Genomic DNA, 25,738 nt, shown 5'->3' on the forward strand with positions numbered 1-25,738 from the left:
ATAGAGTTTCAGTTTTGCAAGATAAAATGATTTCTGAAATTGGATATTGGTGATGGTTGCACAGCAATGTGAATGTATGTAGTACAACTGAACTGTGCACTTTAAAATGGCTAAAATGGTAAATTTTATGTTATATGTATTTTACTGTAATTTAAAAGATTTTAAAAAGAAGATGCTGAAGGAACCTGCTCAGTCAGAAAAGACAAGCAATTATGGGGTGGAAGATAAAGGGGAAAGTATGCTAATGAAGACTTACTACATGGAAAATAATTATCTTTATTCTTGTTTCTTCAAGGAAAATCCAGCACCAACCAGTGTTAGCTACTGGGCTACAAATTTCAGCTCAACATAAATAAGAGAAATTCAACAGTCAGAATGTAAAACTGAAAGATATATGGAATGAACTATTGATACAGGACCTGTGGTCCATGCTATTAGTGACCCTTGGATATTATATGTTCTAGGAACCAGCTAGTAGAAAGACAGGGGTAGTGTAATACCAAAGAGAATTAGGAGGGAGTCAGAAGCCCTGAGTGTAAGTCTACCATCCCCACTCATTAGCTGTCTTCCTTGCTGTATCTTAATGTCCTTGTCTTAAGACAAGAGCTTGTCTCAATTAATAGTTTGTCTATTCATTTGCTAGGACTTCCATAACCAAGTACCACAGGCTGGGAGGCTTACACAACAGAAATTAATTGTTTCACAGTTCTGGAGGCTGGAAGTCTGAGAAAAAGGTATCAGCAAGGTTGGTTTCTTCTGAGGCATCTCCTGTTGACTTGCAGATGGCCACCTTCTATGTATTTACATGATCTTCCCTCTGCATGCCCGTCTGTGTCCTGATCGCTTCTTAGAAGGACAATAGTCATATTGGATTAGGACTTACCCTCATGACCTCAGTTTTACTTAATTACCTCTTTAAAATCCTATCTCCCAGATAGTTACATGCTGAGGTACTAGGTATTAGGATTTTAATATATAGAATTGGGTGTGAGTGGAAGACAACTCACCCCACAACAGCTTGGAGAGGATTTCTAGTCAAATGGCAACTGAGATGGGCATTTATCTCCAGTCTGGACAGATTTCTATTTAAATGGTCTATATGGGGGAAAAAAATGTAGCTACATTAGAAATTAGGAAATCTTTGGCAGATACAGTACACATGGGCCAGAACAAAAGAAGACACCAAAATGCTCCTTGATAAGAAGACACTTCTTATCAGTGGGAGAGCATCTCAGTAAAAAGAATCTTGGAGAATCACATGATCAAGCTAATTTAGCGAAATCAGAGCTGAATTCAAGGTTGAGCCTTGCAAAAGATGTGAACATCCACTTGGAATAACTGTCACTGCCGAGCAACCTCATATCAGCTGTTCAAGATAGTGGGTCAGCTGTGCATATGCTTTGTCTCTCCTCTCTATTGATCCCCATTCAAATGACAGTAACAGATAACTAAGGCCTATTAACACGACATAGAGGCTTCAGCAAATGAATTATTTCAACATATTTCTGCAAGAGAAAAGCACGTGAAAATAGTATTGATAAATGAGACAAATTTGTGGAAGCCATAGCCTAGAGTTGAAACAAAATGGGATTCAGTGCAGTAGAAAATCAATCAAGGCTCTAGACCTGAGACAACAAGCAGGTAAGACAAAGGACAGGAGTGAAAACGGAGGCAGAAAATAGGGGAATTGATTAGAGGTTTGTGTGTACCACCAAAAAAGTTGATTCCAACTTACCTTACCCCATTTCCCCACCCTTTTATACAGAATATTTTATATAGCTTGTATCTCCTTCCAAGGTGAAAAAGGAAAAATGAAGATATAATTGTTAGATGGTTTAAAAAAATCTAGAGATAACTAGGATAGCTACTGAGTGTGTTAGTGCCTTTCGGTACAGTTCTCCTATTTCTGACACTTGACAAAAATAGGTAGCTCCCTTAACACTCGCTCTGAAAGAAGCCTGGTATTACTAACTCTATCCATAAACAGAGTTCCTACCCAATAATCCCTCTTAGATATTAAATTTGACTCAATATCCAAGGTCACCTGTTGCGGGAATTCAGGGACCCCAAACGGAGGGACAGGCTGAAGTCATGGCAGAAGAACATAAATTGTGAAGATGTCATGGACATTTATTAGTTCCCCAAATTAATACTTTTATAATTTCTTACGCCTGTCTTTGCTGCAATCTCTGAACATAAATTGTGAAGATTTCATGGATACTTATCACTTCCCCAATCAACACCCTTGTGATTTCCTATGCCTGTTTTTACTTTAATCTCTTAATCCCATCATCTTTGTAAACTGAGGAGGATGTATGTCGCCTCAGGACCCTATGATGATTCCGTTAACTGCACAAATTGTTTGTAGAGCATGTGTGTTTTAACAATATGAAATCTGGGCACCTTGAAAAAAGAACAGGATAACAGCAATGTCAGGGAACAAGGGAGATAAGACTTTAAACTCTGACTGCCAATGAGTTGGACGGAACAGAGCCATATTTCTCTTCTTTCAAAATCAAATAGGAGAAATATCACTGAATTCTTTTTCTCAGCCAGGAACATCCCTGAGAAAGAGAATGCGCCCCTGAGGGTAGGTCTATGAACGGCCCCCTTGGAGGCCGCTGTCTTTTACGGTTGAAGTCAAAGGGACGAAATAAGCCCTGGTCTCCTGTAGGGCTCCCAGGCTTATTAGGATGAGGAAATTCCCGCCTAATAAATTTTGGTCAGACATGTTGTCTGCTCTCAAACCCTGTCTCCTGATAAGATGTTATCAATGACAATGTGTGTCCAAAACTTCATTAGCAATTTTAATTTTGCCCCATCCTGTGGTCCTGTGATCTCTCCCTGCCTCTGCTTGCTTTGTGATATTCTAATACCTTGTGAAGCATGTGATCTCTGTGAACCACACCCTATTCGTGCACTCCCTTCCCTTTTGAAAATTGCTAATAAAAACTTGCTGGGTTTATGGCTCAGGAAGCATCACGGAACCTGCCGACATGTGATATCCCCCGTGGACACCCAGCTTTAAAATTTCTCACTTTCGTACTCCTTCCCTTTGTTTCTCAGACCAGCCAAGACACTTAGGGAAATAGAAAAGAACCCATGTTAACTATCGGGGGCAGGTTCCCCCGATAGTCACCAGAAGATGAGAATAATATATAACATTAAAGATGAAAACCAAAATAAACAAATAGGAAAACTGACCCCAGATGAAACTGAAGCTACTTTGTATCTTTGCAGATAGGGAGAGGATATTGCCCGCCTGCATAAAACAAGAAATTTATAACATTTAGAAAACAAGAAGTGTACCTAGAAATCAGTTTTTGAAATAAGCTTTTAAATAAAAAAGATAGAAATACAGCAACGAAATCTCCCAGAAGGTAAACTAACAGAGAGAAGTTTGAATAATTTAAGAAAAATTATTTTTAAAAAGTAAAAAAATAAACCCAGTAGTTCAAATTTTACTATCATGCCTTGTGCAGTGGCTTGAACCTGTAATCCCAGCTACTTTGGAGGCTGAGGTTTTTGAGGCCAGGAGTTTGAGACCAGCCTGGGCAATATAGTAAGATGCTCATCTTGTATTAACATTAAATATATATATACACATATATATAAAATATTTATTTAAATATATATGTACACATGTATTTACTATCAGGTATATAAAGGAAAAAAATAGAGAAAATGTGTATATTCTGGATGGAATTTTTAAAAATACAGTTTTGTATAACCTCACACTCAGAGATTCTGATTGAAGAGTTCAAGGTCAGACCCTGAAAACTATAATTTTACAAATGTCTCATATGATTTTCATTCCATGGCAGTTGCTGAAGAAAGCTGTTGTTACTTGAAATTACCTTCAGTTAGAAGGTTGGATAGGAGAAGGCATAGAGAACAGAAGGAAATTGGTGAACCAGAAAAGCTGAGTCCTCATCTCAAAAGCATTTCTCTTCTAATCCTCTACCCATATATCCTGTAAAAGTTGTATCCATAGGGAAACAAAAAAGCTTATATGTCACCTCAAGGCTAAAGAGAGGTGATCCAATATCGTGCAGAGTTTATGCTTTGTTTTTCTAAGAAAGATCTCTCTGCAAAAGGACAAGTCTTGAGAAATGCGTTTTGTTATAGAAGACGCAGAGTTCCAGGAAAATCAAAATATGGTGGAGAGGTTAGTTAGTGGAAGAGAGGAGGAAGTGTGACCTCCTGGAATCATATAAGGATGCATCCCATTCATTAAAGGCAGCCCAAACCTTTGGAAGGATGTTGATTGTCCTGTGCTTGATCAAACAAGGAGAAATCAGACCCTATTAAGTTTACAAATCTCTTTTCTAGCCCAATACTCTAAATTCTTCTACTATGGCATGCTGCCAGATGCCCAGAATTTATAAAAACTTATTTAAGAAAAGCTATGAATGTGATAGTAAAAAAGTGAGAGGATTGTAGGATGCTAGTGGCTAATCATGTAGAAATTCTTTAAAAAATATTACAATTCTAGGTTCCAGCTTATGCTCTTACTGAAAGAAAATTATATGTGAATCATAGTGACTGACTTAATGAATAATACTAATAAGAGAAATAAGAGTTAAAGCTGTTGAACACTGTGTGCTGAACTCTGATGAAGCATTTTACATGTGTCTACTTATTTAAGTTCACAATAACCCTGTAAGGTAGGTTTAAGTGGTAAAGTAACATACCCAAGTTCTTACATTTCGGGTCAGTTGTCAGAGAAAGAATTTGAATCTAACAGTCTAGTTTCAGAATACATCTTTTTCTTTTTTCACGTTTAACCTATTTTTATTCATGCTTGCCTTGGGATGGGGAATACACCATTCAGTAAAAACATACAGTAAAAACAAAATGTCTTATCATATACAACCTTTAAACTACAATAATAGTGTATCTTAATTACTTCTATGCACACCAGAATCCATCTTAACCACTAAACTTATAAGCTTTAAGCTGACCATGGAAATGAAGAAAACACCATAAAAGTATGACAAGATGGGGAAGGCCAACAGCTAGGACAAAAAGAATAGGAACAGGCGAAGGATAGAGTAAAATGATAGGAATAGTACTATTAACTTCAAATCTACTGGGATACAACATGAAAAATAACAGGCAAAGGATTTTGCAGCAAAATTGCAGATGCTATCTTAGGTACCCCCAAGATTTGGTGGCATGTAAATCATGGCTAGAATGTGGATAATGCAATAAACAGATCTAATAGAAAGAAGAAGAATTATAGTATCAAACACTCTGGAAACCAACACATTCTAAAGTGGATCATCTGGTAGAGAATATTTAGTTGAGAATTAACAGATAATTAAAAAGTAAAAGCTTTGAAAAAGTAAAGAAAGATTGTGGAACCTGACATAGCTACCATGTTTCTAGTGCTAATTATAAAACTCCCCAAATCTAGTAGTGATGGGCCTCCTTCTTTGCTCCTCAGGAAGCAGATGCAGTGGAAAGAGTATGAGCACTAACATAGCACAAAACTGGGTTTAAATCCCATGTCTATTATTTATCGTTTTGACTTTTTGAAAAACTACTGACATTTCCTGAGTCTCAACTGGAAAATGGGAACAATTTTCCTTACCATATTCTTTTGAAATAATTAATTTAAAATAACACATGAAATACATTACAGGTCCACTAAATGTCAGTCCTCTTCTGCTGGAACTCTTGTTATGCTGAAAATTGAAAATATAATAAATGTTTGACTTTCTTTGCTAACCACACGGCCTCCTGAAGATGAAGGAGAAAAACCACCGTGCTGCAGTGATTGCTGAACAATCAGAGAAACTGAAACTGAATCAGACAAAAGAAAGGATATTGTAGGTGGTGAAAACGTAATGAAAACCTTGAGATCTACCCACACCATCTTGGAATATGTGATAATAAACACAGTCATGCGGTGAAAATGAGCAATGGTATGTTCTATTAAATGCAAGTAATTTGTTTTCAGAGTAGGACGTACTTCACACTATAAATTATTAAAATATTTCCTTTCAGTATTTTCCCCTGTATACTATAATTTGACATCAACGGTAGGCACCCTCCTGACTAAACAATGGATCAAAGAAGAAATTGCAAGGGAAATTAGAAAATAATTTGATACTAATGAAAATAAAAACACAATGTACCAAAACTTATAGGATGCAACTAAATCAATACTTAGGGAGAAATTTATACCTGTAAATTCCTATATGAAGAAAAGAAAGATCTCAAATCAATAAGTTAACCTCATACCTTAAGAAACTAAAAAATGATGAGCAAACTAAGTCACAAGCAAGCAGAAGGAAGGAAATAATAAAGATGAGAGTGTATATAACTGAAAGAGAGACTAGAAAAACAAGAGAGAAAATCGATATAACCAAAATTAGTTCTTTGAAAGGACTAAGAAAATTGGCAAAACTTTTGCTTAGCTTGACCAAGAAAAAAAGAGAGAAAAATATATTAAAATCAGGAATAAAAGAGGGGACATTGCTAATGAGTTTATAAAATTAAAAATGATTATAAGGAAATACTAGGAACAATTGTATAACAAAGAAGTAGATTAACCTAAATGAAATGGACAAATTTCCGGGAAAAAAAAAAAAAAAAAAAAAAAAAACACATCTCTGAAACTAACTCAAGATGAAATTTTAAAATCTTAGTAGACTTTTAAGAGAAAATAATTTGAACTAGTAATCAAAAAAACTTCCCACAAAGAAAAAGCCTGGGTCCAGATGGCTTTCCTGGTAAATTCTACCAAACATTTAATAGACTAACACCAATCGTTCACCAACTCTTCCATAAAAAATAGAAGAGGAGGAAAAATTTTCCAACTTATTTTATGAGTCTAGATACAAAAACCAGACAAAGACATCAGAAGAAAAGAAAACAACAGACCAACATCTCCTGTGAATATAGTCAGAAAAATCATTAACACAATACTAGTAAACTGAATCCAGCAACATATAAAAAGGATTATATATCATGACCAAGTGGCATTTGTCCCAGGAATGACAAGTTGTTCTAATATATAAAAATCTGTCACTGTAATACATTATGTTAATGGAATAAAGGACAAAACCCTCATAATCATTTCAATAGATGGAGAAAAAGCATTTAACAAAACAAAACCCAAAACCTTTTCATTACAAAAATATTCAGCAAACCAGGTACAGATTAGAACAGAACTTCTTTAACTTGATAAAGAGCATGTATTTTTGAAAACCCACAGCTAACATCAGACTTAGTGCTGAAAGATTGAATGCTTTCACCCTAAGATAAGGAACAGGACAAGAATGTCCACTCTTGCCACTTAATTCAGCATTGTACTGGAGGTTCTATTATGGTCAATTATGAAATAAAAATAAATAAAAGGCATCTGAGTATAAGAAATAAAACTGACTCTATTCATACCCAACATTATCTTGTATATAGAAAATAATAAGAAACCCACAGGAAAACTGTTAAAACTAATAAATGAATTCATCAAGGATGCAGGATATAAGATCAATACACAAAAGTCAACTGTATTTCTATATGCTAATAATAAAAAATTAGAAAATGAGGTTAATAAAACAATTCTATTTACAGTAGCATCAAAAATATTGAGGAACAAATTTAACAAAAGATGTGTAAGAGTTATACACTGAAAAAGCTATAAAACATCATTGAAATAAGTATTTAAAAAGTAACTAGGCCAGGTGCCGTGGCTCACCCCTAGAATCCCAGCACTTTGGGAGGCTGAGGTGGGCAGATCACTTGAGCTCAGGTGTTCAAGACGAGCCTGGCCAACATGGCGAAACCCCATTGCTATAAAAATACAAAAATTAGCCAGGCCTGGTGGCAGGATCCTGTAATCCCAGCTACTTGAGAAGCTGAAGCCGGAGAATTGCTTGAACCTGGGAGGCTGAGTTGCAGTGAGCCATGATCATGCCATTGCACTCCAGCCTGGACAACACAGTCAGACTCCATCTCAAAAATAACTAACTGAATAAAAATAAAAATAATTAATAATTAATAAATAATAAATTAAAAAATAAAAACTAAATAAAAAACCTATTCTATGTTCATATATTGGAATACTTAATATTGTTAAGATAGCAATACTCCCCAAATTGATTTACAGACTCAATGTGATTCCCAAAAAAATTCCACATGCCTTTTTTTTTTGGCAAAAATGTACAAGCTGGTTCTAAAATTCATATAGAAATTCAAAAGACAGAATTGCTAAAACAATCTAATAAAAGAAGAACTAAGTTGGGAAATTAACATCTCTCAATTTCAAAACTTACTACAAACTTCAGTAATCGAGATAGTGTGATACTGGCATAAAATTAGTCATATAAATTAAGGAATAGAATTTGAGAGTCCAAGAATAAACCTTTACATTGAAGGTCAATTGATTTTTGACAAGGATGCTAAGGTCCTCCAGTGGGGAAGGAATCATCTTTTCAACAAATAGTGCTGGGACAACCAGATAACCATATGCAAAATAATTCAGCAGAATTCCTATCTGAAACTAAATACAAAAACTAACTCAAAGTAGATAATAGATCTAACCATAAGGATTAAAACTATGAAACTTTTAGAAGGTAATATAGGAGTAAATCTTCATGTCCTCAGATTAGGCAACAGTTTCTCAGATATGACACCAAAAGCACAAGTGGCAAAAGCAGGAAAAAAAAAAAAAAGATAAATAAGACATCAAAATTTAACAGGTATTATTTCAAAGAATACCATCAAGAAAGTAGAAATATAGCTCACAGCATGGGAGAAAATATTTGCAAATTGTATATCTGACAAGGCACTTGTATCTAGCATATACAAAGAACATTTACAACTCAATAATAAAAAGGCAAACTACTCAATCAAATCATGGGCAAAGAGGTGAATAGACCTATCTCTCCAATGAAGATAAACAAATGGCCAATAGGCACATGAAAAGATATTTGACATCATTAGTTATCAGGGAAATGTAAATCAAAACCACAATGAGAGGCTGGGTACCATGGCTCATGCCTGTAATCCCAGCACTTTGGGAAGCCGAGTTAGGTGGATCACTTGAGGCCAGGAGTTTGAGACCAGTATGGCCAACATGGTGAAACCCTGTCTCTACTAAAAATACAAAAATTAGCTTGGTGTGGTGGCACATGCCTGTAATCCTAACTACTTGAGAGGCTGAGGCATGAGAATTGCTTGAGCCTTGGAGGCAGAGGTTGCAGTAAGTGGAGATTGTGCCTCAAACAAAACAAAACAAAACAAAACAAAAACCTACATTTGAGATTCTACTTCACATCTATTAGGATGTCTTGAATCAAAAAGTCCAGCAGTAATTGTTGTCAAGGATGTAGAGGAATCAGAATCCTCATACTCTTCTGGTGGCAATGTAAAATGGTACAACCACTTTGGAAACCAGTCTAGTAGTTTCTAAAATTATTAAACATAGAGTTACTGTATGACCCAGAATTTTACTCCTAGGGATATACCCAAGAGAAATACAAACATATGTCCACATAAAGATTTGTATACAACTCTTCAGAGCCATTGTTAAATATTTCTATTTATATAAAATGTTGTAAAGTTTTACTTGTATCAACCATTGATTACATGTTAGTCATAGTAATGTTAAAGTATTTAACTTTGTACTTGATTTTAATTAGACTTACTCATTTCTTGCTTGAGATTCTCAATAGAGCTCTGATAATTGAAACAATAGACATAAAAGAACTCAGTTATTTTGGTGTAGCTTTTGGCCGATTAGTACTTGGCAAACAACAACCAGAATATTATCTGAGGTCAGCTTTAACAATTCTTTAATTTTCCTTGCATGTAAATGAGTACATGTGCACACATACAATATTTCTTTCATTGAAGCCACCAAGTAAGCGGCAGGTCAAAAAGAAAAGAAAAAAAGGCAAAATCATGTTTAAAACACCCATAGAAAAGATAACTCTCAAAATTGACTATATTTTCATTAAGTTTAAGTTCAGGATAGAGAACTTGCCTAGCAGGTGAATCAGTTTGGATTAGGCTTGGCTCCTTATAACAACAGCGACAACAAAAATCCCAAATAAAAGTAGCTATACAAGCAGAAGTTTATTTTTCTCACATAAAAGCAACCCTGAGGTTGGCAGTCAAGGGCTGGCATAAGTGTTCCACAATGTCATCAGGAAACCAGACTCTTTTCAGCTTCCCACTCCATATCTGGATGCGATCCTTGTTCAGCAGTATCATCTACTTTGAACAGTAAAATGAAAGAAGACAAAAAGGGCTCACCCAACATTTCTTATGGCCGATCACTGACACTTAGTCATACAACTAACTGCAACAGACCCTTGGAAGTATAATGCTTTAGTTAAGCTAGAAGTATACAGATCTACACTAAGGAAGGAGGAGAAAGTGAAAAGGAGGCAATACCTAGAAATCTCTGCCATAAGAGTGGTGTAACAATCATCAAAATTTGTCATTTCGAGTCTAACCAAGCAATGAACATAAACAAGTTGTATTTATAAACTGCACTTAGAAATTTTCAGTGAGCTTCCATAAATGAAATGTAAACTTTTAAGTTTTTCTTCTACTTTTACGTGCCAGTGGTAATTATCCTGCAGCCATGTTACCTATATATATTTTTGAAAAGCTGTGTGCCAGATCAAAAAGTTATAATGTTCAATACAATGAACTCTGTTTTCAATCACTGTGCAAAAAGGAGCAACGTTTAGAAAAAGCAAATAATCATTTAAGTAATGGCAGAATCTGAAACAGTTTATAGGGTACCGCGTCAATTTCTCACCAAACATGGAGACTTTTCCCCTGTAGTTATTTGAAGATGGTTGTAAATTATTTGATTCCTCCTTCTATTAAGGCTGGATTCTACTTCTCCTCTCAGTAACCTGGCTATCCCTGTAATATGTTTCCATTAATAGAATGCAGTACAAGAAATACTATGTAACTTCTGGCACTAAGTCTCAAGGGATTTACAGTGTTTGCCTTCATTGCTTGAAATACTTTATTTTGGAACCCAGTTGCCACATTCTTAGAAGTCTAAGCCAAGTCCAGAAGTCATGAGAAGAAGAAACAAACTACAAGCCAATGCTAACTGCCAGTCATGTGTATGAATTATATTGGATGGTGGAACCCAGTCAGATCTGCAGATGTCTGCAGCCTCAGCTGAGACAAAGAGTAAATAGACTAAAACAATCCAGATGAACCTGTCAAGCCTTATGAAATATGGTACATTTTTTGGGCCACTAAAATTTGTTATATAATAATATGTAACTGACACACACACCCTCCCATGTTAAATCAGCGATAAAATACAATTTGTTTTCACATGGCATTAGACTGAAAATATTTGTTGTCTTTCTAAAATAATGATTCTTAAACTTGTTAAATCATTAGGAAATGCCCATTGCTCCTTATGAATCAAGACTATGTCTTCTCACCTTTAAATCCATACTGCCTGGACTAGTAGTAGACTGAGTCACATGTAAATATTTATTTAATAAAAGATGCTTTTCAAGAGATACACATTTATAATGTCAAAAGTAAGTGAGGTATAGAGAATGAAAACTTTTTGATAAGCAGTGTAAAAATCTCAATAAAAGATTTATTCTTTTGGAAATTATTTTGAGCATTTTAAGGAGAATGACATTTACAGATAGAATGCTTTCCTTCAAAAAAAAAAGGAAGGAATAAAAAAGAAAACCACTTTTGGTAATCTCTCATTTTGTTAGGCATATTAAATTGACCTTTGATTTCTGGCTATTTTTCAAAACACATTTCCTGTACTGTTTGTAGAGTTCTTCAAGTTTAAAGTTCAGAGCCAAATTTGTATTTCATATATTTTTACTACATTGTAAAGAACAAGACTTTAGACTACAGACATTTTTTAGATCGCCCTCATGTGATTACTTTGTGAATTTAATAGTCTATACTATTTAAATCTCCCCTTTCTAATTCTAAAAGGTGATACAGAGTCTATGCATGACTAAGAATTCAATGTAAAGATAAATTTTAATTATAATTTATAATTTTTCTATACTACTGAGAGTAAGTAATTATGAAAAATAGCTCAAGAAAATATTCTTTATATTCTTAAAGTTACAAAAATTATGTGGCTTAGAAAGAAAGACATTTCATCTAAGAATATCTCCTTATTTAAGAATGTAAATAATTTATTTCAAGAAATTAATTTCTTGAGTAATCTAGAAAGAGTAATCTAGAAAGAGTATGAGTAATCAAGAAATTACTCATACCTTAAAACCATATAAAGAAAATATAATAAACAATATGAACTATGATCAGAATTACATAATCATTGTACCTTTGTATACAACAAATGTATTCCATGATTTTAATAGAATTTCAGGCATTTATTAAAGATATCACTGATTGCATGGCATCTATGAAACATTTCAATTTAGATAGCTTCGAAATGGCTGACTAAAGGTACCCAGCACTCACCTCCTCCACAAAGAAGGACAAAAGAGCAAGTAGATAGCCCCATGTTGAATGGAGCTTCTAAGACAGAACACAGGAATTCAGCAAGGAAACCTCTGAAGCACCAAAGGATAGAGAATCAAAGCAGTCAGCCCAGTCAGTATTGGCTTGGAGCCAGGAGGAACTCCTCATTGAGGGGAAAACGTAAACAAAATATCCCCAGTAAGCCACATTCCCATGCAACCTCCTGCAATCCAGCCAAGGGAGAGCCTCTCAGCCCACATGGGTCCCAAGACTAATATAGGGAGTTGCCTGGAGTCCATGCAAGGGCTTGGTTCCAGAGATGTACTTTCCATTGGGTCCCACACACTCTCGAGACCCAAGCAACTGCAGCACAGCACCATTATGAGACCTCACCTTCCACCTAACTACATCTTGCTCTACCTGCATCTTCACAACCCTGGAGCCCCACTGCCAACCCTCAGAGGGTTGTAGTGTTATGATGTCAACTGGACCCAGCAGTACAGCACGTTGCCTAGCACTCTAGCCACACAATATTCTAGACCCCAAAGAAGAGGAGGTGAAATGCAACAAGGAGGCTGTCACTGGGACAAGGGGAGCTAAAGCATACACCTCCCAGAGTCTGAGAGCTGCATGCCCAGGGCTGCTGCTATCACTGAAAGCAACCTCCCTTCCTCTAGCAGCAAGGCCACTGCTCACGTCTTCAGGGGGCCTGGGTACTGGCATGAATGAGCATGTCATCCAGGTGCCCAGGGATCAATCTGCCCCACTTGTGGCCTTCAGTACCTGCACACTACTGGGGGTCCTGAGGACAGTCCCAATCCATCACCACTGCTGTCTGTGCGTGCTGCCTTGGGGCCTGGGAGTAGGCCTGCCCTGCCTGCTGCTACCAGTGCACACATGCACTGTCTAGGGACATAAGAAATGAGGCCACTCTGCCCACACTACCAGCACCTGCATGAACCTCCCTGGGGCCTTGTGACCAGCTCAGCCAGCCTACAACCACCACTGCTGGCACCTGTGCATGCCACTCAGGTTGGCCTGCTGCCACAATTACCACCACCAATGCCATGCATGCCATCCAGGAACAAAAGGCCCACCTGGCCCACCACTGCCAGCACCCAAGCAAGCTACTTGGACGCCCAAGGACTGGCCTGCCTAGGCCCACCATTGCTGGCACACACACTACTCAGGGACCTGAAGACCTGCACACCCAGCTCGCTGCTGCCACCACTGATATCCAAGGACTGGCCCTCCTGTCATCCCTGTCCTGTGCAAAACCTCACCATAGACTCTGCTAACAACTGCAACCTAAGCCACTGAGGAACTCACATACACTGATTATAGCAGAAAAAATTATACAGACACTATACTACTGCAGCCACTCAGAATCAAAGCCAAGTCATCCTACCCAACCAATGCTATAGTTACATCTATAGATACTGCAGCCACTCAGAATCAAAGCCAAGTCATCCTACCCAACCAATGCTATAGTTACATCTATAGAAGAAAGTCTTTCTGTACAAAAGCCAATCCATAAAATTCAAAGGAGTAAGTCATACCAAATGCACAGATATCAACATAAGGACACAAGAAATATATAAAAGCAAGGAAACATGATGCCTCAAATGAAAAGCAACACTTCTCCAGTAAAAGATCCCAAAGAAATCTATGAAATTCCTGGAAAATTATTCAAAATAATTTATTAAAGAAACTAAGTGAGATGCAAGAGAATACAGATAAACAATACAAATAAATCAGAAAAACAATTTATGGCTATTTTGACTGAGCAACCTTAGTGACAGGAGCCAAAGCAGCAGCATAGGTTGTCCCCGTTTCCCTTCCCCTTTCCCTTGTCAGGTTGACTTACTGGGCCCTCCTACACTCCACAGACTCAGTCCCACCACATCCCAGTAACAAGAAAGACAGAACCCTGTGGAGAAGACCAGCAAGGAGAAACGAAGATGCAGGATAAAGAAGATATTCTCTCTGAGAGAGTTGAGGAGCCAAAGCTAAAGTCCAAATACCCAAGCCTAGGACAAGAGCCCAGAGGCTCCGACTTCCTCATGAAGAGATCACAGAAAGGGAAAAGGTACTTTGTCTCAGGAGACTACAACATGGCCAAAGCCAAGATGAAGAATAAGCAGCTGCCAAGTGCAGAACCAAAAAAGAACCGGGTGACTAGTGACCACATTCTGCCCCAGAGAAAGTCCTTGGTTATCACCAGCAAGCTTACAGGGTAACCCAGGCTGCCCTCTCCTCCTACTCCTCACCCCACTGGATGTTTATGTATTATAGGCAGGGATGAAATGGGCACCTAGTCAGATCTCAGTTTCTAGGCAGAAATGATTGATTCTCCTAGTGGCTGCTGAGAAGGTAATGTAAGTTAAGGGGGGGCTCTGAGTCCATTTCTTTGGTTAAATTGAGACTCCTACATCCTCCCTATAGTACAGGTAGGGCCCAGAAATAGGAAAGACTAAGATTGGATAATGCTGCAAATGCTTTCTCTTTTGTGAGAAACTGGAGAGATGTGATTTCTCCTTTTGGAGGAGAATATCCCAAAATTGATTAAGCTGAGCCTTCGGAATAATATGGCAGGTTTTACATCCAAAAGCTAACCTGATGTAGCTGAGAAAGGTAGATTAAATGAGACATGTTTTTGTGCTTCTAAGTGTTTTGTCCTTTATGCTGCTATTGCTTCATGTTTCCATTATGGCAGGTTTAGAAAATCCTTAAAAAGAAAGACAGACTTGCTTGCCTAAAACTACAATGCCCACTTAGTCCCCTTTACTTAGTATCTCTTGCAGTTTGCCCTGGCTCTTAAATAATTTAAAGATTGATGAACATTACTCACAGAAAATGGGCACTTTTTCTCTCACTCTCTTCCAGCATGTTGCTTTTGAAAGTATTGTGGGATAACGGGAAAAGCATTGGTTTAGGAGTCAAGGCATCTGGGTTCTAGTTCTACTTTGTCTTAGCAGAGCTCATGTATAACCTTTAAGTCATTTAGCCTCTCTGGATTTTGATTTTCTCATCGCTAAAATATAGTTAAATATATACAAGATTGATTCTGATTCTAAAGCCCTATAACTTCCAGCAGAAAAACTCTGTATTGCTCATTGTAAAATTAAAAGTGAGGAAGGCAACAGGTGATGAAGTAATACTGTGGTGCTATGAAATACTGCAAAAGTATTACACAGGGGAACCATTTGAGGGCTATATGATGAGAGAGGAAGTTGAGATTTGGGAATTACAAATTCAGGCAAGTGAACCTGAACCTCATGTAGGGCATGGTCTTGAGGGTCAAAAAAAAAAAAAAAGAAGAAGAAGAAGAAGAAGCTAGCCATGGAAGCTTCTTGCCTCTGACGCAGCCCACTTTTCCAGTCTACATTGGGGCCTTAGGTTCTTAAAAGCTGCTCTGGCAGCAGAACTGTGCACCTGGGAAGACATGCTCAATCACGTATGCATATGCAGTCAGATATAATATGACACCAGGTGTATTTTGGGGAAAGAGGAAGAAAAGGGATAAACTGAACTAGCCTTTGGGGCTTAGTACTACAGCGGAGCTGGATGAGGAGGTACTTAGGAGATGATTCACCTTGGAGGAAGCTGGGGAAAGTGTTTAGGGAGATGAGGAAGACTGAGAAATCTCTGCCTTCCCAGAACTCAGCAACCCAGCTCTTGTGTGATGTGGAGAAGCAGCAATGCTGGTGATTCATGAACAGGAGGAGGAAAGGACTTGAAAGTGACCAGCATCTACAGTCTAGTTCACCAGCTTGGACTGAATCTTACTGAATACAACCTGCTAGTTATAACAGAGAAGGCCAGGGTGAGAACTAACTATTCAAGAGAGCAAGATTCTGTAATCCTCCCTTGCCCTCTTATATCACAAATTCCAATATGCTAAACATTTGGCCCAATGAGAATGACTGATGAACTTGCTGATGTGCATATAGGGGGATAAGGTATGTATGTACTTCTCTTCTGACTGGCCATTCAATTGTCAGGCTGTCATTCAGATTGGACAGGAGAAAGTTGGTGAGGAAGGAATGAAGAGAGCAGTATCCCTGGAGTCTCTGGCCCCTAGACTCCTTGGCTGTTACTTGTATATAATTTCTGTGTTTCTGGCTCCATTTCCTCATGCTATCACCCTTAATTTAAAGTCTATATGGGAAGGGGAAAATGTTGAACATCATTGTATAGTTTCTTCAATGGTCCTAGCAATGTTACACATAGATATGTCATATTATTACGTATGTAAACTTTAAAAAGTCATGATCTAGATGAGAAATTCAAAAAAAGTTATAAAAAAGCTAAACAGAAATCCTGGAACTGAATAATTTAATCAATGAAATTTTTAAAATGCACCTGAGAGCTCAACAATAGATGAAGTCAAGCAGAAGAAAGAATTTTTGACGTTGAAAACAGGTTTATAGAAATAAACCAGACAAAGAAAAAGAACTTTTAAAAAAGAAGAAGAAAGTCTATATAAGATATGGGATACTGTAAAGTGACTATTCAAATGTGGCATGATTTGGAGGAGAAAAGATGAGCAAAATACAGAGAACCTATATAATGAAATAATATCTGAAAATATCTGTAATAGATATAGACATCTGGATACAGGAAGCTCAAAAATTCTTAAATAGATTCAACTCAAAAATCTCTTCCCAAGGCACATTATCATCAAACTGTCAGAAAAAGACAAAGATTTCTAAAAACAAGAGAAAAGTGTCAAGTCTCACATAAAAGTATCCTTATCAGACTAACAACAGATTTCTCAACAAAAACCTTACATAAATCCAGTAGAAACTGGAATGATATATTCAAAGTGCAGGGAAAAAAAAAAACAAACCTGTCAGCCAAGAATACTACATGCAACAAACGTATCCTTCAAAACTGAAGAAGAAATAAAGTCTTTCCCAGACAAGCAAAAACTGAGGGAATTCATCATCATTAGACCAGTGTTAAAATAAATGCTTAAGAGAGCCTGTCTTAGTCCATTTGTGCAGCTATAAAGAAATACTTGAGGCTGAATAATTTATAAAGAAAAGAGGTTTATTTGGCTCTTGGTTCAGCAAGCTGTTCAAGAAACATGACACTGGCATCTGTATCAGGTAAGGGACTCAGGCTGCTTCCTCCAATGGCAGGAAACAACGACAACAACAACAACAACAACAAAAACTGGAAGTAAAAGAGGAAGAAAGAAACAAAGGATATTTTAAAAATCAGAAAAAAATTCAACAAAATAACAGGAGTAAGTCCTCACATGTCACTAACAACCTTCAATGTAAATGGTTTAAATTCCCCAACTAAAAGATATAGATTGGCTGAATGGATTAAAAGCAACAACAAGACCCAACTATATGCTGCCTACAAGAAACTCATTTCGCCTCTTAAGACATAAACTAAAAGTAAAGGGATGGAAAAAGATATTACACACAAAGGGAAACCAAAATTGTGTAGAAATGGCTATACTTATATCAGACAAAATAGACTTTAAGTCAAAAAACATAAAAAGAGACAAAGAAGGTCATTATATAATGACAAAGGATCAATTTAGCAACAGGATATTACAAATGTAAATATATATGCACCCAACACTGAAGTACTCAGATGTATAAAGCAAATATTATTAGAGTTAGAGAGATAAAGCATAACATAATAATAGGTGAGGACTTTAACACCCCACTTTCAGCACTGAACAGATCACCTAGCAGAAAATAAATTAAAAAAAAATCAAATTTAATCTGCACTATAGACCAAATGGACCTAACAGACATTTATAGGACATTTCATCCATCTTATCAGCACATGGAACATTCTCCAGGATAAACTACATGTTAGCCCACAAAACAAGTATCAAAAAATGTTTAAAATCTAAATCATATCAAGTATCTTCTCAGACCTCAGTGGAATAAAACTAGAAATCAGTAACAAGAAAACTTTGGAAACTATACGAATACATGGAATTTAAACAAAAAGCTCCTGAATGACCCCTAGGTCAATGAAGAAATTAAGGAAACAATGACAACAGAAACACAACATACCAAAATTAATAGGATACAGCAAAATCAGTGCTAAGAGAGTTTATAGCAATAAACACCTACACCAAAGAAGTAGAAAAATTTCAAATTAACAATGTAACAATACGTCTCAAAGAGCTAAGAAAGTAAGAACAAACCAAACCCTGAGTTAGTAGTGGGAAAGAAATAATGAAGATTAAAACAGAAATAAGCAAAATAGAGTCTAAAAAAGATACAAACGATCAGTGAAACAAAAAGTTTGTTTTTGAAAAGATAAAACTGACAAACTGCTAGCTAGACTAACCAAGAAAAGAAGATCTAAATAAATTCAGAAACAAAGAAGGAGATATTACAACTTATAACACAAAAATACAAAGGATCATTAGAGATTATTGTGAACAACTATCTGCTAACGAATTGGAGAACCTAAAAAAATGAATAAATTCCTAGAGACATACAATATACCAAGATGAAATCAGGAAGAAAGAACATCTGAACAGACCAATAAGGGGTAAAGAGATTGAATCAGTAATGAAGTCTATCATCAAGAAAAGCTCAGGACAGGATGGTTTTACTACTGAATTCTACCAAACCTATAAAGAAGACCTATCACCAATTCTTCTCAAACTATTTCTTTAAAAATTAAGGAGGAGGAAATCCTAATGTATTTTTTGAGGTCAGCATTACTCTGATACCAAAACCAGATAAGAACACAATAAAAAAAGAAAACTACAGGCTAATATCCCTGATAAACATAGACACAAAAATCCTCAACAAAATAATACTAAAGCAAGCTAAATTCAACAATACATCAGAAAGATAATACATGATGATCAAATGGAATTTATCCCAAGGACACAAGGATGGTTCAACATACACAAATCAATAAATGTGATACATCATATCAACAGATTGAAGGAGAAAAACCATATGATCATCTCAATAGATGTAGAAAAAGCATTTGGTAAAATTCAACATCCCTTTATGATAAAAACACTCAACAAATTAGGCATAGAAGAAACATACCTCAACATAATAAAGGCCATATATGAAAAACTCATAGTTAACATTATACTGAATGGGCACAAGTTGAAAAGCCTTTCTTCTAAGAACTGGAATGAGACAAGGATGCCCACTTTCACAACACTTATTCACAATACTACTGGAAGTCTTAGCCAGAAAAATCAGGCAAGAAAAAGAAATAGACATCAAGACAAACAAATCAAAAAAGAGACATCAAAATTGGAAAATAGGAAGAGTAACTGTTCCTCTTTGCAGACAACATGATTTTATATATTAAAAAAACTAAAGACTCTGCCAGAAAACTTTTAGAACTGATAAATGAATTCAGTACAGTTGTAGGATACAAAATCAACATACACAAATCAGTACATCCCTATACACCAATAACAAACTAGCATAAAAAAGAAATCAAGAAAGTAATCCCAATGATAATAGCTACAAAAACCCCCCACAAAATACCTAGGAATAAATTTTACTAAGGATGTGAAAGACCTGTACAATGAAAACTATAAACCATTGATGAAAGAAATTGAAGAGAACACAATGACACCCTATGCTCCTGGATTAGAATAATTAATATTATTGAAATGACAGTACTACCCAAAGCAATCTACAGATTCAGTGCAAACCCTATCAAAATACCAATGGCATTCTTCAAAAACAAAAAAAATAGAAAAAAAAAACTAAATTTTTTTATGCAACCACAGAGAACCCTAACTGGCCAAAGAAATACTGAGCAAAAATTAAAAAGCTGGAGGCATCACACTACCTGACTTCAAAATATATCACAAAACTATAGTAATCAAAGTAGCATCGTATTGGTATAAAAACAGACATATAGACCAATGGAATGGAATAGAGAACCTAGAAGAAAATCAACATATATACAGCCCACTGATTTTCAACAAAGGCACCAAGAACATACAATGTGGAAAACACCTCCTCTTCAGAAAATGGTGATGAGAAAACTGGGTATCAATCTGCAGGACAACAAAACTAGACTCCTATCTCCCACCATATCAGAAAGTATTACAGCCTTAAGAGTATGATCTGAAACCACAAAATTAGTAGAAGAAAACACTCCAGGACATTTTTCTCATCAAAGATTTTATGGCTAGGACTTCAAAAGCACAGACAACAAAAACAGAAATAGACAAATGAGACTATATTAAACTAAAAAGCTTCTGCACAGCAAAGGAAGCAATCAAGAAAGTGAACCTGTAGAATGGGAGAAAAAACTGCAAACTATTCATCTGACAAGGAGCTAGTATCCAGAATATACCAGGAACTCAAACAACTCAACAGCAAAAACTCAACTAATTCCATTAAAAACTAGGCAAAGGATCTAAATAGACATTTTCCAAAAGAAGGCATAGTAATGGCCAATAGATAGGTGGAAAAATGCTCAACATCACTTATCAGGGAAATACAAATCAAAACCACAGTGAGATATCATCTCACCCCAGTTAAAATGCCTATTATCAAAAAGACAAAAAGTAAATTCTGGTGAAGTTGTGGAGAAAAAGGAACTCTTATATACTGTTGGTGGGGATGTAAATTATTATTGCCATTATGGAAAACAGTATGGATTTTTTTCTATAAACTAAAAATGGTACTATCATATGATCCAGCAATCCCACTACTGTATATTTATCTGAACGAAAGGAAATCAGGATATCAAAGGATACCTGAACCTCCATGTATATTGCAGCACTATTCATATAATAGCCAAGATATGGAATCAACCAAAGTGTCTATCAGTGGATGAATGGATAAAGAACATGTGGTATGTATAGAAAATGGAATACTATTCAGCCATAAACAAGAATGAAATACTGTCATTTTCAGCAGCACAGATGAAACTGGAGGTCATTATGTTAAGTGAAATAATCCAGGCACAGAGAGACAAATATCACATGCTCTTACATGTGAGAGCTAAAAAAGTGAAAATCACAGATGCAGAGATTAGAATGATGATTACCAGAGGCTGGGAAGTGGGATAAGGGTGTAAAGAGAGGTTGGTTAATGGGTATAAACATACAATTAAATAGAAGAAATAAATTCTAGTGTTTGATAGCATGATAGGGTGATATATAGTTAACAATAATGTATTATATATTTCAAAATAGCTAGAAAATAAGATTGTAAATATTTCCAACACAAAGAAATGATAAATATTTGAGGACTGAATATCCCAAATGCTCTGATTTAATCATACATTGTGTGCATTTATCAAAATATCACATGAACCCCATAATTATGTATATTTATTATGTATCCATTAAAATGTGTTAAAATATTTTAAAATTTAGATAGGTTGTAAATATTCTGACAGTAATATTATAATTATTGCAAGTCTACATCTCAGAACTAGGGAGTTCCTGAAGATGCTACTCACCTCCAAGATGTCAGATTTATTTTATGTCAAAAATTCTTCCTGTTTCTCATGACAGCCAAAAACTGTTTGCTTTGGTCAAGTACATCCATGAGCTTTTTTGTCCTTAGGTAGAAAAGCTCTGAATAATGGATAGTTTGGTGTCAAAAATGTCTTAAATTATAGTCCTGCATATCCATGGAGAACCTAACAATTTATACAGGCATTATCTTATTTGATGCTCAAAGTAACCCCACAAGATGGTTAAAGATTATTATTTTTGTAATACAAGTCAAGAAAATGAGACTCTAAAAAGCCTTGTTCAAGTTGACAGTAAATGACCCAGTGGGGACTCAATCCAGAACTTCCAAAACCTGCAGCTAATGCCCTTGCTGCTGTATCACTCTGCTTCCGATCACACAATATACTTTAACTTGAGGGATTGATAGCAGAACCTACAACTGCTGTCTTTAAAAGGAAAGCATAAATTTATTTTACGGTATATTAGAAATTATAGAATATTGTAAAGGACAGAGATATAAAGTGTGGTTATTGTCAAAAAGAGGCTTTGCAAAACAGTGTCTCAGAAGAACATTTATTTCCTTCCCATGTGTCTTCTGATTCATGTCTGCTTAGTTTACTCAGAAAAATAAATATTATACTACCGTCTGCCCTGCAGAACCAATATTACTACAGAAGAGCAAAATACATGCCATTCTGCTTCATGAATCAAAAATATCGCTGACTAAATTCTGATTGCAGAGTCACCACTGTTGGCAATGAAATACATGGCAAGAGAAACGCTTTTTTTTTTTTTTTTTAATGTTTCCAATGCTATATTCTTAATGTATAGAATACACATAAATATTTGGCAAAATGTTATATTTGAACCTTGTTTTAGAAATACTTGAATTTATCCTGATAGAGACAAAAATGCTTGATATCTCAAGTCATGAATGTGGGAGTGTGCTCTGATATGAGTGGCAGTCACAGATCTCATTATCAGGAGATAGAGATTTAATTTAATAAATCCTTGATTTTTATGTGATAGTAATAGCAGCAAGTCTCCAAGAAATTGAGAAACATTGTACTGGTCCAATCATGCCTAATAGTGATTTGAAATTAGCTAAAGTAGAATTCTTCAGCCACAGAAAGTACATCTACATAAATATCAGGAGTGTCTGTATGATTGCATCAGATCTTATCTTTATAATGGCAAAGATCCAGCAGCCGAAGCCAGCAAACTCAATCAATGCCACAGTGAAACTTGTTCCACTGTTAACTGCAGGACACAAATGACTATCTGCCTCCAAGGGCAATAATGACTCTTCAACCTGCAACATTAAAGGCTTAGTTAGGAACTTTTGGTACAATTCAGACAAGATCAGGCACATTCAGGGTGGTACAGATGTAGACAACTTTGGGTACAATTGAAAGGCAATCCAGCATTTAAATAGTTCTCCAAATTTTTGAATGTTCCTTTTGCACCAGATAGAAATTTTTGCCTCCTTTCTACATTCTTTTGTCACTAGTATATTTAACTTAAAAAGCAAGAATCTTCTCTGAAATGGCCTATCTTGTGAAACGGCAGAAATGAACTTTATCAGACCAGAGGCACAGAGGCAAAAAAAAAAAAAAAACTCACAAAAAACCCTGTTGAATCCAGGTCACTCTCCTCTCTTAAATTCGGGCACATTAAAATCACATTACCTTCATATTTTAAAGCAGATGGGGGGAAATCATAGTTATATTTTTCATCCAGTCCATTCACCAACATTATAAGATATCTACTCTTAGCAGTGAACCTGGACACTATTCTTCATGGCTATATTTCTCTTTCATTTGTCTTTCATCAGAACTCTTGAAGATTCTTTTTTTAATCCATTAATTTTATAATTACACAGTTATTAAAAACTCCATTTATATGTTGTTTATCATCTTACATATTGAATATTGACAACTGGATTTTTCAAATGAAACTCAGTATCATTAAAAAATTACCTTGTTCTTAGAGTTGCCATTTTCTTGTTTATCTCAACCTCAGAAATGTGCTTGGAATAACTGTATCTGCATTTATCTTCACATGAATTGAATTTTATCAAACAAAATGATACCAAAATGCTATCTATCTAAATGTGCTCCGATCATGCATTCAAGTTTAAATTAACCTTAGATTATATACTTGGTCTGAACAATGGAGTCGGAGCATTGAACGTCTTTATTTTCCACTGCAGATCAATAAAGCTAATGAAATCAACCATTTGCAGGTCAAATGCCAGGTAATGCATCGGATCGACTCAGGGTTAAGGAGACCTGTGAAGTGAAAGGGTCACTCCAGTGTGCAGCGGGCTGATGACAAATGGGCCCCCTATGATGGCTCCCACACTACAAGCCAACTATGTCAGCCCATCACCATATACTAACTCTTGTCTTTTAAGCGGAAATGATGCGATCAGTCATTTTCTATTAAATGAGCATTCTGTAGTTTTGGTTTGCTTTTTCCCCTGGGAATGGAAAAGCACTGTTGAGGTTGAGAAAGAATTTTTAAAAATTCAAATTATTGTCTGGACTTACCCTCACAGGGTAAGGGGCCAGGTAAGTATTCCCTGCAAAGTCCAAGCCCAATACAGAGGCTTTGTTATCACTCTGTCTAACCAATTAAGGCAACTTCTTAAGACCTGAATGTGACCTCCTTTTATATATTTGCATGCCATTATTTTGAAAGGGCCTAGCTCATATTTTCCTGTCTTAAACATATTTTAATGTATGTAGCAGGAACGTCTCATTCTCCCTCCAGCCTTTATTAGCTGCTTAGGATTGCTACTGGTGGTAGGCCGTTCTCTTTTCCCCCCATTTTGTGTTTGTTTCTGCTTCTTCTTTGGTATAAATTACACACATATAATCACCATATAAACACACACACACACACACACCTTCTTCCTCACTCATAGTTACATTTCTTGTTGTTAGAATCAACACTTCATTGTCAGTGATCATGTGCCTTTCTAGCCAATAAGGTATAGGAAGTAGCTTTTGGGTGTGGCTGACAGAACTAGTGAGCTCTTTTGTCTGCCTCTCAGTCTCAAATGACGTAGTGGTCAGAGTTTTAGTGGACACCATGTAACAATGATACAAGGTAGAAAATGGGAGCCACTGCCCTAGCCTCCAGACTTCATGTTACAGAAGAGAAAAACAAACCCCTACCTGCTTTAGGCTGCTGACTTTCAGATGCATGTGACTGATCTGAGATAGACCAAGTATTTATTGCCCTCCTTACGCCACGCACTTTATAGGTTCCCATTTCATCTTCATAGCCCTTCAAAATATCACTTTCCCCATTTTACAGATGAGGAGACTGAGTATCAGATGTGAAGGTGCTTGTCACAATCATGAAAGTTAATTTTTCTAACAAAGTCAGCCCAGTATTAAACACTATGGTGTGTGGTCTCTGACATTGCCTTTCACAGTTCTTGTTAGATGTTGCTTCAGGGAAATCAGGGGCTGATTCTTTGTGCCAGACTCTTTCCTAACCACATCTAGGTTCAAAATTGTTGTGGAAGGATAAAGTGGCAGTCGATAGTTTGGGCTCTTGAGTCAGACAATCTGGGCTCAACTCTCAGCAAGACGAGGACTACCTGCATAACCCTGAGAGCTTAGTTACTTAAACTCTCATCTTTAAAATGGGACGACAACAACACTACTGAGACAATGAAGGCTGTTGTGAGAATTATTTAATACACATAAAAGAATGAAAACAGTGTCTGATCATACTAGGCAGGCAACAAGAAAGCATTCGTTGCTATCTATGATTACTATATGGTACTAGCTTTAAGGAGTTTATACAAATTAGAGCACTTTTGCT

General features: G+C 36.2%; 1 pseudogene; it reads left to right on the top strand.

Moving 5' to 3' along the window:
- The window catches only part of LOC101002633, a 48,662-nt pseudogene extending 33,284 nt beyond the window's left edge, over positions 1-15,378 (top strand).
- The last annotated feature ends 10,360 nt before the right edge of the window (positions 15,379-25,738 follow it).

This window comes from Papio anubis, chromosome 10 (genome assembly GCF_008728515.1).
Source record: "Papio anubis isolate 15944 chromosome 10, Panubis1.0, whole genome shotgun sequence".
Classification (NCBI taxonomy): Eukaryota; Metazoa; Chordata; class Mammalia; order Primates; family Cercopithecidae; genus Papio; species Papio anubis.